Source organism: Phycodurus eques, chromosome 2 (assembly GCF_024500275.1).
Source record: "Phycodurus eques isolate BA_2022a chromosome 2, UOR_Pequ_1.1, whole genome shotgun sequence".
NCBI classification, from domain to species: Eukaryota; Metazoa; Chordata; class Actinopteri; order Syngnathiformes; family Syngnathidae; genus Phycodurus; species Phycodurus eques.
In genome coordinates this window covers 28,120,808-28,136,482 of record NC_084526.1, presented here as the reverse complement: position 1 = coordinate 28,136,482, position 15,675 = coordinate 28,120,808, and positions in this window count along the sequence as shown.

Genomic DNA, 15,675 nt, shown 5'->3' with positions numbered 1-15,675 from the left:
CTCTCACACTGTTCATGGCAGAATGAGTCCCACCGTCTATAAGCAACCTGGTTTTATATTTTCTGCAGCTCTATCCACACTCCAGGATAAAAATCCTGCTGCAACCACCTCTTTTGACTGACTGTTGTATGTGTGTCATTTATCAACATCATCTTCCAAATTGGGGATAACTGCAATACTTGTAGTCAGGGGTATCGAGGTTGCCCTGGGTTGTTCACTTGAAAAAATGAGACAGTTGTGTTGAGTGAGCTTGAGAGAGAAATCAGGCATAATTCCTGACTTTCCCTCATTTTCTTCCCTCACTTTTTTCACACAGGCAATTCCTGTGTTCGAGTCGACAAGTGTCTTTTGCTCAAAGCAAGTGGTCAAAAGTGTGTTGGTAGAGGGATTTCTAATGAAGCTATCAAGAAATATCATGGTGCATTTAGAGGAATGACTTTCTTTCATCAGTAACGTCTATGCCAAACACAAATCAAGATACTGCTAAGCAGTATTTTGTTCTTTGGTTCTGCAACACCTACAACTAGGCGTTATGGAGGCGTGACCTGTACATGTGATAAAATGTTTTTTCTAATGTATTTCACACAAATTTCATCTGTGATGAAACACCATAATTACCGAGGTGTTTGAGAAATTAAAACGCTACTAATGCGCCCTTTCCATGAGCTCTTTCAGAAAGTTTAAATTGACCAACTAAAGTATTATTGTGGTTAATATACACACAGCATGCATCAAACTGAGTTTTTATTTTGATTTTTGCGTTACCTTATCAGGCTACATGAAAGGAGAAAAACAAAAAAACTATAATACACATTGTTACAGCACATTAATACATCTCTGTGTAAATCAAAACTGAGCCCGTTTCACATACAGTAGCTCTTTTATCAGAGCTCATTAACTCCAATGTACTAAATGCTGTTACAATGTTATTTTCATTGCAAATATAAATAATACAATATTAAGATGTGTGGTGTGATGATTTATGTCTCCAGTTACTTAAAGATTTTTAGTGTATACTATAGGTTCTGATTTACCACTGGACTATGTTACTTTGCCGCATTGAACATGATTGACAGATGGGTGTACAGGAGAAAGGTCAGAGGGTCTTGAATGGTGCTAAAGGTATCAGTATAGTGCGACCACATCATGTGTGCACTAATATACCTAAAGGCTCCAAAACAGATTTTGTCCTTCAAAAAAAATCTGTCCACTTCCAATCCAACATAAGAGGTATGTGTTTCGGTTGTCACGCATCCTTTCTGCTAAACAAAGGAATGAAAACAGACACAAAACGTTAAAGCTGCAGTGCCAAATCATGGGCACAGATGCTTGAGGCAAAGAGAAAGTCAGTGTTTCCCTGTCACAGGGGAGCTGAGAAAGAGTTATTATCATTTGTGAACTGGGACTGACGCTAATATAGCTGGAATAACTATGATTGGGTAGCATGCTGGGAGACTTGAATAGAAAAAGGTCAGTGATTGCCATTTTCACTGGGGAAAAGGAGGGGAAAAAATGGACAACGGATTTTAAACATTATAAAAACTTTACTAGACTTTAAACAGAAAAAAAGGGAATGAGTGCCAGGGAAGTCAAGATTCAATACTGTGGAAAACCAGATTGAAAACAAACGATAAACATGCAAAAAAAGAAAAAGGATTAACATTTTCTTTCCTTTTTTATTTATATTTTTACTAAAAAGCACATCAACAGGATGTACCAGAGCCACCGTCTCATCACATTTCCTTTTATTCCTTGAACAAGTTGTTAGATATAGTATGTACACACATCTGTTACAGTTTGAGGGAGGTAGGTATCCACTGCATGAAAACCAAATAACAGATTAGTCTATTACAGTGGGCCTTCACATAATGTGTGCATTTGTTTTCAGCATGAAAGTGACTGAATGTATCTGCCCTTGTGCTGGAGTTCTATGCCACCGTAAATCTGGTCTTCCCATTTATTGGGCGAAAATATCAGCGCAAGCCAGGGTTAAGATAGTTCTGGATTTTCCATTGTAGTTAGTTTTTAATTTCGTTTTGACTTTTCTTTTTCAAATTCATTGAGTTTTAATTAGTTTTTAGAGCTGGTTTGTTAGTTTTTTGTTTTTTTTTAAATGGTTTATTTTAGTTTAGTTTTTATTAGTTTCAATATTAGTTTTAGTTTTTTTTTATTCAGGGTATTTGTCACATGTGAGATTTGAAAAAAGTATAACAGTAATCATTGTGTAATGATATATTTACTAACCTACTATTGGAATTTTGGCCGCCACGATTAAATAAGCCTGATCGTGGGCAATTTTTTACATTTAAAATGCGGGCACTGCTGCATATGAAAAGTGCTTCATTTGCAGCAGTGCCCACAACCTAGTCAGCCAGCCACCAGGGGGCAAACGCAAGGTTAAAGCTTCATTAAGCTCCGGAACTGCGGTGCAATGCCAATTTCAAAATAAAAGCCTAAAATGGCATTGATGTTCAAAGTAGGAATATATATATTTATTTTTAAGTTGGACCTCTGAGCACGTTGGCGGAGAGGTGGCTTGTCACGGTAAGACACTATTTTCGATCGTTGTAGCGGCTGCCTTGACTTAAATTTTTCGGCTCGCCTGACTGCAATGAAAAAAATAATAGTAAATACAGAGTGAAATGACAAATCACAGTTCTTTGCAGTTTGTGACCTGCGCAACTGACTAATGGTCACGCAGAACGTGACGATGGGAATTTTCAAATAATTACAGCTTCTATGCATAAACTGTATTTGCTTCCATTAACTTCCAATTTGTAATTGCACTTTGTAATATCAGATTTATTCAGTTAGCTAAAGTAGATTTTTTTTCAGCTAGTTTTTGGTGCATTTGAATCATCATCATTTATTCTTATTTAAAGATTCATTCTGAATTGAAAACTATTACATGTTTGTTAAAAAGTAGTGCAATGAAAAATATTTTTCCCTTACATGAGGAATATTCGTTATTACAATATTGATGAAAATAATTGTGATTATTATTTTGGCCATAATCGTGCACCCCTAATAACAATGTATAGTAAAAAAAAATAAAAATTCTTGAGACACATGCTGCAGTATGGTCTTTTGTATGTGTATGTATATGTTTATGTATATGTTTAACTTACACTTAAATCAAGTTCATATTAGGCATGTTTTCCATCCCTTGTTGCTAAATTGCAAACTTTGTGGACTTTCAGATCTGTGACTGTTAGACAGATAGAAAAAACCTTTTCTGCCGGGAGCTGATCGAGCTGCATGTAGAAGACCTCAGCGCTGAACCTTCACCAACCTTATTGTTTGACTTTCAGAATCAGAATCATCTTTATTTGTATGTCCAAAAAACATGTATGTCCAAAAAACACACAAGGAATTTGTCTCAGGTAGTTTCGAATAAATTGTTAAACCTATGGTAGGTTAATTGAAGACTCGACATTGCCCGTAGGTGTGAATGTGAGTGAGAATGGTTGTTTGTTTATATGTGCCCTGCGATTGGCTGGCGACCAATTCATGGTGTATCCCGCCTCTCGCCCGAAGATAGCTGGGATAGGCTCCAGCACGCCCGTGACCCTAGTGAGGAGAAGCAGTACAGAAAATGAATGAATGAATGTTTAACCTTTCATCCAGCCTGATGATCACCTTGACCAGAATAAAAGAAGCGGGTATTAGAGGTCCGCCAGGCTAAACCCAGGACACAGCCTTTCTTTGTTCTCTTTTTACCTCTAACAGGTTCAACACTGCAGTTGATTATGATGATCATTGTTTGCTGCAGGGTCCCTGCTCCAACATGCCAATCTCAAAACTTGCATACAGACACACATTTGGAGGGAATGAGCGGGGCTCAAGGGCAGCAAACCTGACAGTGAGTGTGCATGATTGTGTGCATGTGTGTGTGTGAGTTGGTCAGCGCTCCATACCACACACATTTAAGAATAAACCACTCAACACAGTATAGGGCTAATGCAATATTGCACAATATTCATTGTGAAAGGTGCAGCCCCACCCTTTAACAACATATCGATCTTATCTGTGCAATTTAGCACAGCCTCTCTTCCCTCCAGGTTAACCATTATATCCTCATCATACTCACACACAGTTTTGAAAGAAACCGCAGTGTGTGTATGCACACGCACAATCTGGAGGTGTCACAGTGACTGTGTGTGCGAGTGGGATAGAGGGCGGGGGGGCAGCGTCACACTCGAATACATGACTAATAGACTGTCGACATAGATAAATTACTTTTTAAGTAACATAAAATTGCTCTGTATTGAACAGTAGTTTCCGCTTTCCACTCTATCTGGCTTTTTCTTTTTCTTGTCCTCTGCTCATTCTCTCACTCCTTTTCTGTGCTCACAGCTCATCATATCAGCATTATCTTGTCCGTGTCATTTTATCACTCCTGTTCAACTGAGTCCCTTCTCTTTCGCTCCTCCTTGCTCGGCTGCACTTCTCCCCACTTTCCCATTGCTGTTTCCTAAGCAACAAGTAGTTGAGGGTTAGGAGCCCCCCCCCCCCCCCCTTCATGTGTTTGAAGGAGGGGACAAGAAAAGACCGAGGACTGCACCACAGTAGAATTATGCAAATTAAGCCACCCAGTGACAATGGATTACAGCAGGCTCTCTTGCAACTGACAGAAGGGGTTTAGAATGAGCTTCGAGAGCATCTTTAAATGGTTCCTGTCTCATAAATCACATTCTTCATCCACCCCAGATTTCAGACTTTTGCCTTTCCCCTGTCTGACTGATTGGTCGGCTGCATCATGAAAATATACCTGAAATCCAAATGCACTTGCAGGATGGTACAACAGTAAAGCTATTATAGACCTGCTTTCTATTTTACATGAATATTGTAAAATGGATGATCGTTTTGTGCAATCTTGTAGGATTAAAATTTAAAAAATGATTTTAATTTTTTTTGTCACTCAAAACATACGTCACGAGTGCTGATCTCTGACACCTGGAGGCTAGCGCCAAGATATAATGAGATATTTGACCCCTGGTAGGCAAACCATGGATATATCCAAGGAAACAGAACATTTACTGCGAGGTGCTACATGAACTATATTTAAAAAAAAATAAACATCGACCACAGCTCACAGATGACAGTTTACAATCATGTGTGGAAATGATGGTGACACGATAGCCCTGATGTTGCAACGCTGTACGCTCAGGTTCAGGAGCAACAATCACATTAACCAGGTGAAATGTATATTTTGATTGGATGTTATTTGGTAAATATATAGTTTACATTAAGTGAAATAGTCCTTTTTCATTCAAGTTGACAGCTGACTGCACGCGCCATATGCGACAAAAGGATGACGTAACAAAGAAGTAGGTGGGTAATTTAAGTTTTGCTTTAATTTTAATAAGTACAAGGGGAACTGAAATAAATAAACTATTTCATTTGAAAGTAAGCTTCAACCAAGTGTTTTTTTTTCCAGGGTTCAAAATTGTTTTGTTATATGAGAAATGTTGTTCTCTTTTGCAGTTCATTGATTTCATAAATGCAATACACTATAGTGGTAGAAAGGTGGACGACTGGTTAACACATCTGCCTCACAGTTCTGAGGACCCAGCTGGGTTCAAATCTGGCCTTAGTGAGGATAAGTAGTATGGAGAATGGATGGATAGATGAATACACTATAGATTTTATTTAGTTTAATATATATATATATATATATATATATATATATATATATATATATATATATATATATATATATATATCAGAATCATCTTTATTTGCCAAGTATGTCCAAAACACACAAGGAATTTGTCTCCGGTAGTTGGAGCCGCTCTAGTACAACAAACAGTCAATTTACAGAACACTTTGGGGACATAAAGACATTGACAAAAAACAATTGTGCAAAAAGATGCAGAGTCCTCTAGCACTTAGAGCAGTTCGAACGACTAATATTGCAATAGTCCGGTGCAATGACCATTGTGCAAAGGGCGCTGAGACTTCAAGGAGTGTATGCGGTTTAAAGTGACGAGTAGTGCGATCATCTGGGACAATGTCGGTTGTGCAAATGTTACAGATACTCCTCAATCAGTGTGCAAATGGAGCAGATGCTACTCTGGCATGAGTGGCCAGTATATGCAAATAGTGCAGCATGGCGAGACAACTACAGTGAGTGCACAAGTAATAAATAATTGGCCCCACAGAAATGTGACAACGAACTCAAGTCAAAAAATTGCCAGCTTGTTGTAATGGAATTATAGGTTAGGTGTTTAAGAAGTTGATCGCAAGAGGGAAGAAGCTGTTGGAATGTCTACTAGTTCTAGTTTGCGTTGATCGGTAGCGCCTACCTGAGGGAAGGAGCCGGAAGAGCCGGTGACCGGGGTGCAGACGGTCCGAGAGGATTTTGCACGCCCTTGTCTTAGTTCTGGCAGCGTGCAAGTCCTCAATGGTGGGTAGGGGGGTACCGACAATCCTTTCAGCAGTTTTGATTGTCCGTTGCAGTCGGAGTTTGTCCTTTTTTGTAGCAGCACCAAACCAGACTGTGATGGAAGAACACAGGACCGATTCGATGACCGCTGTGTAGAACTGTCTCAGCAGCTCCGGTGGCAGGCCGTGCTTTCTCAGAAGCCGCAGGAAGTACATCCTCTGCTGGGCCTTTTTGAGGACGGAGTTGATGTTGTTCGCCCACTTCAGGTCCTGAGAGATTGTAATTCCCAGGAACTTTAAGGTCTCGACGGTTGACACAAGGCAGCTGGACAACGTGAGGGGCAGCTGTGGCGAAGGATGCCTCCTGAAGTCCACGATCATCTCTACCGTCTTGAGCGTGTTCAGCTCCAGGTTGTGTCGCCCGCACCACAGCTCCAGCCGCTCCGCTTCCTGTCGATATGCAGACTCGTCACCGTCCTTGATGAGGCCGATGACAGTGGTGTCATCTGCAAACTTCAGGAGCTTGACAGTCGGGTTCGCTGAGGTGCAGTCGTTCGTGTAGAGAGAGAAGAGCAGCGGAGAGAGGACACAACCTTGGGGCGCCCCAGTGCTGATGCTGCGTGTGGATGAGGTGGCCTCCCCCAGCCTGACCTGCTGTGTCCTGCCCGTCAGAAAGCTGTAAATCCACTGGCAGATGGCAGGTGAGACGCTGAGCTGGAGAAGCTTGGTTGAAAGGAGTTCAGGGATGATGGTGTTGAACGCTGAGCTGAAGTCCACGAACAGGATCCTCGCGTAGGTCCCTGCACTGTCGAGGTGTTCTAGGATGAAGTGCAGTCCCATGTTGACTGCATCATCCGCAGACCTGTTCGCTTGGTAGGCAAACTGCAGGGGGTCCAGCAGGGGACCTGTGACACTCTTGAGGTGGTCCAGCACGAGACGTTCAAAGGACTTCATGACCACAGATGTCAAAGCGACAGGCCTGTAGTCATTCAGACTAGAGATTGCAGGTTTCTTGGGGACTGGAATGATGGTGGAGCGTTTGAAGCAGGATGGAACTTCGCACATTTCCAAAGATCTGTTAAAGATCTGAGTGAAGACTGGAGCGAGCTGGTCCGCGCAGACTTTGAGGCAGGATGGGGACACATGGTCCGGTCCTGTTGCTTTGTTAATCTTCTGTTGTTTGAAGATGCGTCTCACATCCTGTTCATGGATGGTTAACGCAGAAGTCAGAGGTGTGGTTGTGGTCGCGGGTGCGGCCGGGTGGGTGTGTGGAGTGAAACTGTCCTTTTCAAATCTGCAATAGAAGGTATTCAAGTCGTTGGCTAGTGTGCTATTGTTCTCAGCTTGGGGGGATCGTCGCTTGTAATTAGTCAGCGATTGGAATGCACGCCAGACTGATTTCGAGTCGTTCGCGCTAAACTGTTTTTCCAACTTTGCTGCATAGATCCTCTTTGCAATGTTAATTTCTTTAGTAAGCTGGTTTCTAGCTCGATTATACAGGGCCCTGTCCCCGCTCTGATATGCATCTTCCTTAGCTTGGCGAAGCTGCTTAAGTTTAGCAGTGAACCACGGCTTGTTGTTGTTGAATGTCCGAAATGATTTTGTTGGTACACAAACCTCTTCACAGAAACTGATATAGGATGTGACAGTGTCCGTATATTCATCCAGGCTGCCAGCTGAATTTTCAAAGACACTCCAGTCTGTGCAGTCTAAACAGCTTTGAAGTTCCATCTTTGCTTCATTGGTCCACTTTTTGACTGTTTTCACTGTAGGCTTTGCAAATTTAAGTACTTGCTTGTACGTCGGTATTAAGTGAATTAAACAGTGATCAGACGAGCCCAGGGCTGCACGAGGTATAGCACGGTATGCGTTTTTTACCGTAGTGTAGCAGTGGTCTAAAGTATTATTTTCCCTGGTAGGACAGTCGATGTGCTGCTTGTATTTAGGGAGTTCGTGGTTGAGTTTAGCTTTGTTAAAGTCCCCGAGAATAATGATGGGTGAGTCAGGGTGTTTTTTTTCAATTTCGTTGACTTGTTCGGCGAGCGTTAGCAATGCGGCGCTCGTGTTAGCTTGCGGTGTGATATAGACTCCAGCCAGTATAAACGATGCAAACTCACGTGGCGCGTAAAATGGTTTACAGTTCAGAAACAGCGACTCCAAATGCGGGCTGCAGTGTGTGCTGAGCACCGTGACGTCCGTACACCATTTTTCGTTTATATGGAGGCATATCCCGCCGCCCTTCGTTTTTCCCGATGATTCCATGTCGCGGTCCGCTCGATGAATGTTGAAGCCGGGAAGCGTGACGGCGCCATCGGGTACAGCGTCGCAAAGCCAGGTCTCCGTGAAGCACATGGCCGCGGAACGTCCGAAGTCTTTACTGGTCTTTAACAGAAGATGAAGCTCGTCCATTTTGTTGGGTAGGGAGCGTACATTCGCGAGGTGGATCGACGGGAACGCCAATCTGTGTCCTCTCTTGCGGAGTTTCACCTGAATTCCGGCTCGTTTTCCTCTGTGGCGCCGCTTCCGCATCCATGCGCCGAAAACCGCGGACGCCGCTCCGGTGAGTAACTCGGGGAAAAAACTGAGCGGATTTTCGAAAGTTGGTGACAGAAAGTCCGGAGTAGCCTCCTTGATGGTTAGCAGGTCTCCCCTTGTGTAAGTGAGTCGTGAGTGAGTCGTGTAAGGTCTCCAAAGACGGACGAAAAACACAAAAACAAAGACAATACTAGAGAGCGCGTTACCGAGGCGGCCACACTGGTAGGCGCCATCTTGTTGTTATATATATATATATATATATATATATATATATATATATATATATATATATATATATATATATATATATATATATATATATATATACATGCAATGTGATCTTTACTTTAGATGTCAGAAAGGTTTTGTGGCTCCCACTGGGTTTTTTTTTTCTGTGGGAGAAGGTCAAAATAGGTCTTTGAGGAATACTACTATCATGATGTCAAAATTGGGCATTACTTGATATAGGTCTTGAATTAGATCTCATTATGAAGTACCAAATGTGACTCGTGAGACACTTTCTGTGTTGTTTCCATATATGCGGCGATAATCTTTTTATTTTGAATGTGCACACACAATGTGGCAAGTCACTGCATGGTTTTCCAATTATGTTGAGAGAGGCTCCAACATAATAACATGTCATAGACAGCCTCTGCTCAAAATCATTGACAATTTGACCTTTATTTATTGAGGTTCTTGATGGTTGTAAAAGGGCTTCGCTAACATTGTCAGAATATTTATTGGACAAAAAGTTCAGCTGAGACTGATAAAGATTTTTTTTGTAGATATTTGTTCAGAAACCATGCAGGAAATATTGATATATTTGACCACCTAACAGGGCTCACAGGGTACTTGATCATCACATGTACTAGTAAAAATTATAAAAATATTAAAGTCTCTTCCAAAACATCCATCCATCCATTTTCTTTACCGCTTATCCTCACTCGGGTCACGGGCCGCTGGAGCCTATCCCTGCTACCTTCGGGCGGGAGGCAGGGTACACCCTGAACCGGTCGCCAGCCAATCGCAGGGCACATAGAGACAAACAACCATTCGCATTCAGATTCACATATACAGGCAATTTAGAGTCTTCAATCAACCTACCACGCATGTTTTTGGGATGTGGGAGGAAACCGGAGCGCCCGGAGAAAACCCACCCAGTCACGGGGAGAACATGCAAACTCCACACAGGCGCGGCCGGGATTTGAACCACGGTCCCCAGAACTGTGAGGCAGATATGCTAACCAGTCTTCACTGTGCTGACGTTCCAAAACATAATGGTGATAAATTTGGTAATTGTTGAGGGACATTGTTTTTCAACATGTTAAAAAGTCATACAATCACTTGTGACGATCCATCCAAGGGTTGGAATTTCAATTTAGATCTAACAATAAGTCGTCTGTCCAACGGATGTCGATAGAGCCTCTTCTCTATGGGGTGCCGAATGTAAACCGGCTCACGCTCAAAATAACAGCAACATTTTGTCACATTTAGCTTCAAACAGCGTTTAAAAAAACAGTGTGAATTTTCAAGAGTCACTTTTCTGCACAGAACATCCATCCATTTTTTGTACCGCTTATCCTCACTAAGGTGCACAAACTCCACACAGGCGGAGCCGGGATTTAAATCCCAGTCCTGAGAACTGGGAGGCAACTGGGGTAACCAGTCGTCCACCGTGCTGCCACATTTGGAACAATATTTGTCAATTTAATTAGTTAACACCAAATATGAAACTTAAATCTTAGAAACAAATTAAATACAAATACTTTTTCTGTAGCACTTATTCTTACTAGGGTCGCAGGCGTGCTGGAGCCTATCCCAGCTATCTTTGTGCGAGAGGCGGTGTACACTCTGAACTGGTCACCACGCATGTTTTTGGGACATAGGAGGAAACCGGCATATCCGTAGAAAACCCACACAGGCTCGGGGAGAACATGCAAACTCCACACAGGCGGGGACGGGATTTGAACCCCAGTCCTCAGAACTGTGAGGTGGATGTGCTAACCAGTCGTCCACCGTGCCACCTGTTATGTATGCAAATCCACACTGCCAAGAAATGGAAGTACCGAAATAAAAGCTGTGTGTTTGTAGTATCAAAAAAATTAAAAACTACCCGGGGATATCAGAATCAGAATCATCTTTATTTGCCAAGTATGTCCAAAGAAACACACAAGGAATTTGTCTCCGGTAGTTGGAGCCGCTCTAATACGACAACAGACAGTCAATTGACAGAGAACACTTCGGGAGACATAAAGACATTGACAAAAAAAAAAAAAAAAAACAGTCACTGAGCAATAAAGGGTTGCTAGTTGTCTGGTAATGCCGGTAAATTATTATTTTTTTTTTTTTGACAATTGTGCAAAAGATGCAGAGTCCTCTCGCACTGAGAGCAGTTCGAATAACTAATATTGCAATAGTCCGGTGCAATGACCATTGTGCAAAGGGCGCAGAGACTTCAAGGAGTGTATGCAGTTTAAAGTGATGAGTCGTGCAATAATCTGGGACAATGTTGGTTGTGCAAATGTTGCAGATACTCCTCAATCAGTGTGCAAATGGAGCAGATGCTTCTCTGTCATGAGTGGCCAGTATTGGTCAACAACAGATATGCATATAGTGCAGCGTGGCGAGACTACTACAGTGAGCACACAAGTATTATATTATTGGCCCCACAGAAATGTGACAACGAACTCAAGTCAAAAAATTGCCAGCGTGTTGTAATGGAATTGTAGGTTAGGTGTTTAAGAAGTTGATCGCAAGAGGGAAGAAGCTGTTGGAATGTCTGCTAGTTCTAGTTTGCATTGATCGGTAGCGCCTACCTGAGGGAAGGACCTGGAAGAGCTGGTGACCGGGATGTGGAGGGTCCGAGAGCATTTTGCACGCTCTTGTCTTAGTTCTGGCAGCGTGCAAGTCCTCAAGGGTGGGTAGGGGGGTACCGACAATCCTTTCAGCAGTTTTGATTGTCCGTTGCAGTCGGAGTTTGTCCTTTTTTGTAGCAGCACCAAACCAGACTGTGATGGAAGAACACAGGACTGATTCGATGACCACTGTGTAGAACTGCCTCAGCAGCTCCGGTGGCAGGCCGTGCTTTCTCAGAAGTACATCCTCTGCTGGGCCTTTTTGAGGACGGAGTTGATGTTGGTCGCCCACTTCAGGTCTTGAGAGACTGTAATTCCCAGGAAATTGAAGGTCTTGACAGTTGTGTCATGGTCTGTGTTTTGGTTTGGGTTTGGGTTGTGTTCAGTTTTGTTCCATGTTTTCCTGTGTTCCTTGTTTGTCGTGTGCTCGTTAGGTTGTTGTGTCCACCTGTTCTCGTCTACCTTGTGTCGACCAATCAGCTCTCTCCAGCCACTCGTGTCTTGTCCAGGTGTTCCTCTTTGTCTCATCAATCTGTTTGTATTTAGTTCCCTGGTTTCTTTCAGTTCTTGTCGGTTCATTGTCACATGTATTTGCCATGTCATATTCGCCAGTTGTCATTGTGGTATGTCATTGTCAGGTGTCATTGTCCCTATCTGTTCCACGTCTTACTCACAGGTTATAGTTTGTTTCCAGTTTTAGATATTATTTTGTTGTTTGAAGAACAACTCACATCCTGTTCGCGGATGGTTAAAGCAGAAGTCGGTGGAGTGATGGTGGTGCGGCCGGGTGGTGTGGGGTGTGAAAGTGTCCTTTTCAAGTCTGCAGTAGAAGGTATTCAAGTCGTTGGCTAGTGTGCTATTGTTCTCAGCTTGAGGGGATCATCGCTTGTAATTAGTCAGCGATTGGAATGCATGCCAGACTGATTTAGAGTCGTTAGCGCTAAACAGTTTTTCCAACTTTGCTGCATAGTTCCTCTTTGCAATGTTAATTTCTTTAGTCAGCTGGTTTCCAGCTCTAAACCTAACCATAACAAACTTCTTTGTTTTTATTTCGTACAAATGTGATACATGTTGGGGATGGCCATCTCGTTACATCTGCGGAGCCTGCCTTTCCCGTGATGCAGGAGCCAATCATGTTGCAGTCGGGCGTTTCCTGCCTAGAAACTATGTGGGAATACAAATAACGCTGGGCATACCGCCCCTTTTGACATCGCTACTCAGCGATGCAAACAACAATGGCGACCAATGTTGAAATAATGTTTCGTAAAAATACAGTATATATACCTAGAAATTATTTTACTTACATCGAAAGAGATCATATAAACCAAACATGTCATTACAATCAGACTCCTTTTTAAACAAACCAACTGAGGTATATGAATTCAGGATTCATTGTTCAAACAAGCACTCAAAAACTGCTGCCAGCCTGCGGTCAAAAACAAAGAGTTCATGTGCATCACACATGAATCCATTGGTAAGCACCTTAAATATCCTTCAGTACGCCACACGGCGACACTCCCATGGATGGTGGAAATGGCTCCACCAGAGTCCATATGGTAATGAAGTGGTTTACATAGCGGATTATAATAGTTCTATAAGCTACTGTTCCCCAGTGACTTTGAGAAGAATAGGTGGTATGAAATGAATGGATGATGGAAATTGTAGTAAGTCTTCCCAGAAGAGTGATTTTCTACTGACTTTCTAGGTGTAATGAAAAGGTGTCCCAAGATTTTTGTCCCTCTAGCATATGTCACTGACTTGTATGATACATCAAAAACGATGACTTGTTGTGACTTTTGTTTACACTCCCTTGCCATGTTGCTTACACTACATGCTGTTTGTACGTGCATTTGTAAGTCAACATGTTGACTACATTATGATGTTGCAGCGTTGCTTTCAGTGATTAGTGTCTGTTTCAGTAATTTGCCGGCGCTTCACAGCATCTTGACAGCAGGCAGGCTCTGGTGTGGCGATGCAGTGTATGCTGCGGGCCTTCGAGTGTAAATGTTCACAAAATAAAACAGCTAACGCAATGTCTGCTTCTCCTGATATGTTTAGGAAATTCTCCCCTGCAACATGGAGACTGCAGTCAGTGGGGAGTGAGGAAAACAGGTAGGGTACTGAGGAGACAAGGGGAGGGAGGGGCAGATAAAGGAAGCTATAGGAGGAGAGGGGAGTGTTGTGCAGATTTCATAATGGTCTTATAACAACCTTCAAAGGGTCTTGAGATGCTGATTTTCTATCTCTGCAAGAGTCGCCATCCTCTTTTGCCTCAGAAATCCATCCTGCGTCAACCTCTTCAACCTTTGTGCCCACTGATATTGACAATAACAGAGGGAGCACACTCAACTGGTCGGCGTGAATGTGTGCACACGTGCGTGCTGGTGAAAAGGTCTGGAAGTGGATACTCATTGTCACACCACCATCAGGAAAAAAGTATTTGGTGTGCACCTGGTGTACTCGTACACACTAGGAGAGACACATTTCATGGAAACATGGAGGGGAATACAAAGAGGCTTCCGCACTGAAAGAAACCAGTGATTCCTGTTGCCACTACCATGACTTTTGGACACCTCTGGTTGTCTTGCTTTGTGATGAAGAGGAGATACCTGTAGAGAAGGTCTTTCATGCCTCACAAATATAACACCTGCTGAAAATAAAGCTTACACACAGCAGAGAGGAGAAAATATAGGCACCCTGTAAAGACCAGTATTTTACTTTTTATAAAGTATTGCGTACAAAAGCATACCGTTTTCCAGGTGTTTTTGTTCGGAAAAAAAAGTGGTATTCCACCACTTAAGTAAGCTGCCGGCAAATCTACAGTACTACACAGTGATGTGTCTTTTTAATTTGTATGTTCTGATGAAAATGGTATATATAGAACAGAGGACAAAAAGTATCTTCACCAAGGCTATCGCTTTGATCTATAGACATCATGTACAAAACCCAATTCAATGAAGTTGGGATGTTGTGTAAAACATGAATAAAAACAGAATACATGATTTGCAAATCATTTTCAAAATATATTCAATTGAATACACGACAAAGACAAGATATTTATCCATCCATCCATCCATCCATTTTCTGAGCCGCTTCTCCTCACTAGGGTTGCGGGCGTGCTGGAGCCTATCCCAGCTGTCATCGGGCAGGAGGCGGGGTACGCTCTGAACCGGTTGCCAGCCAATCGCAGGGCACATACAAACAGACAACCATTCGCACTCACATGCACACCTACGGGCTATTTAGAGTCTCCAATTTATGCATGTTTTTTGGGATGTGGGAGGAAACCGGAGTGCCCGGAGAAAACCCACGCAGGCACGGGGAGAACATGCAAACTCCACACAGTCGGGGCCAGGGATTGAACCCGGGTCCTCAGAACTGTGAGGCTGACGCTCTAACCAGTCGGCCACCGTGCCGCCACAAGATATTTAATGAAACTAATTTCAGCCGCTTCTATCCGGGATCTTGTTCTTTCGGTCACAACCCACAGCCTGTGACCATAGGTGAGGGTAGGAACGTAGATCGACCGGTAAATTGAGAGCTTCGCCTTTCGGCTTAGCTCCTTCTTTACCACAACGGACCGATACAAAGTCCGCATCACTGCAGACCCTCCACCAATCCGCCTGTCGATCTCCCGTTCCATTCTTCCCTCACTCGTGAACAAGACCCCAAGATACTTGAACTCCTCCACTTGGGGCAGGATTTCATCCCCCGACCTGGAGAGTCCACGCCACCCTTTTCCAACTGAGGACCATGGTCTCAGATTTGGAGGTGCTGATTCTCATCCCAGCCGCTTCACACTCGGCTGCGAACTGCTCCGGTGAGAGTTGGAGGTCACAGCTTGATGAAGCCAACAGAACCACATCATCTGCAAAAAGCAGAGATGCAATACTGAGCC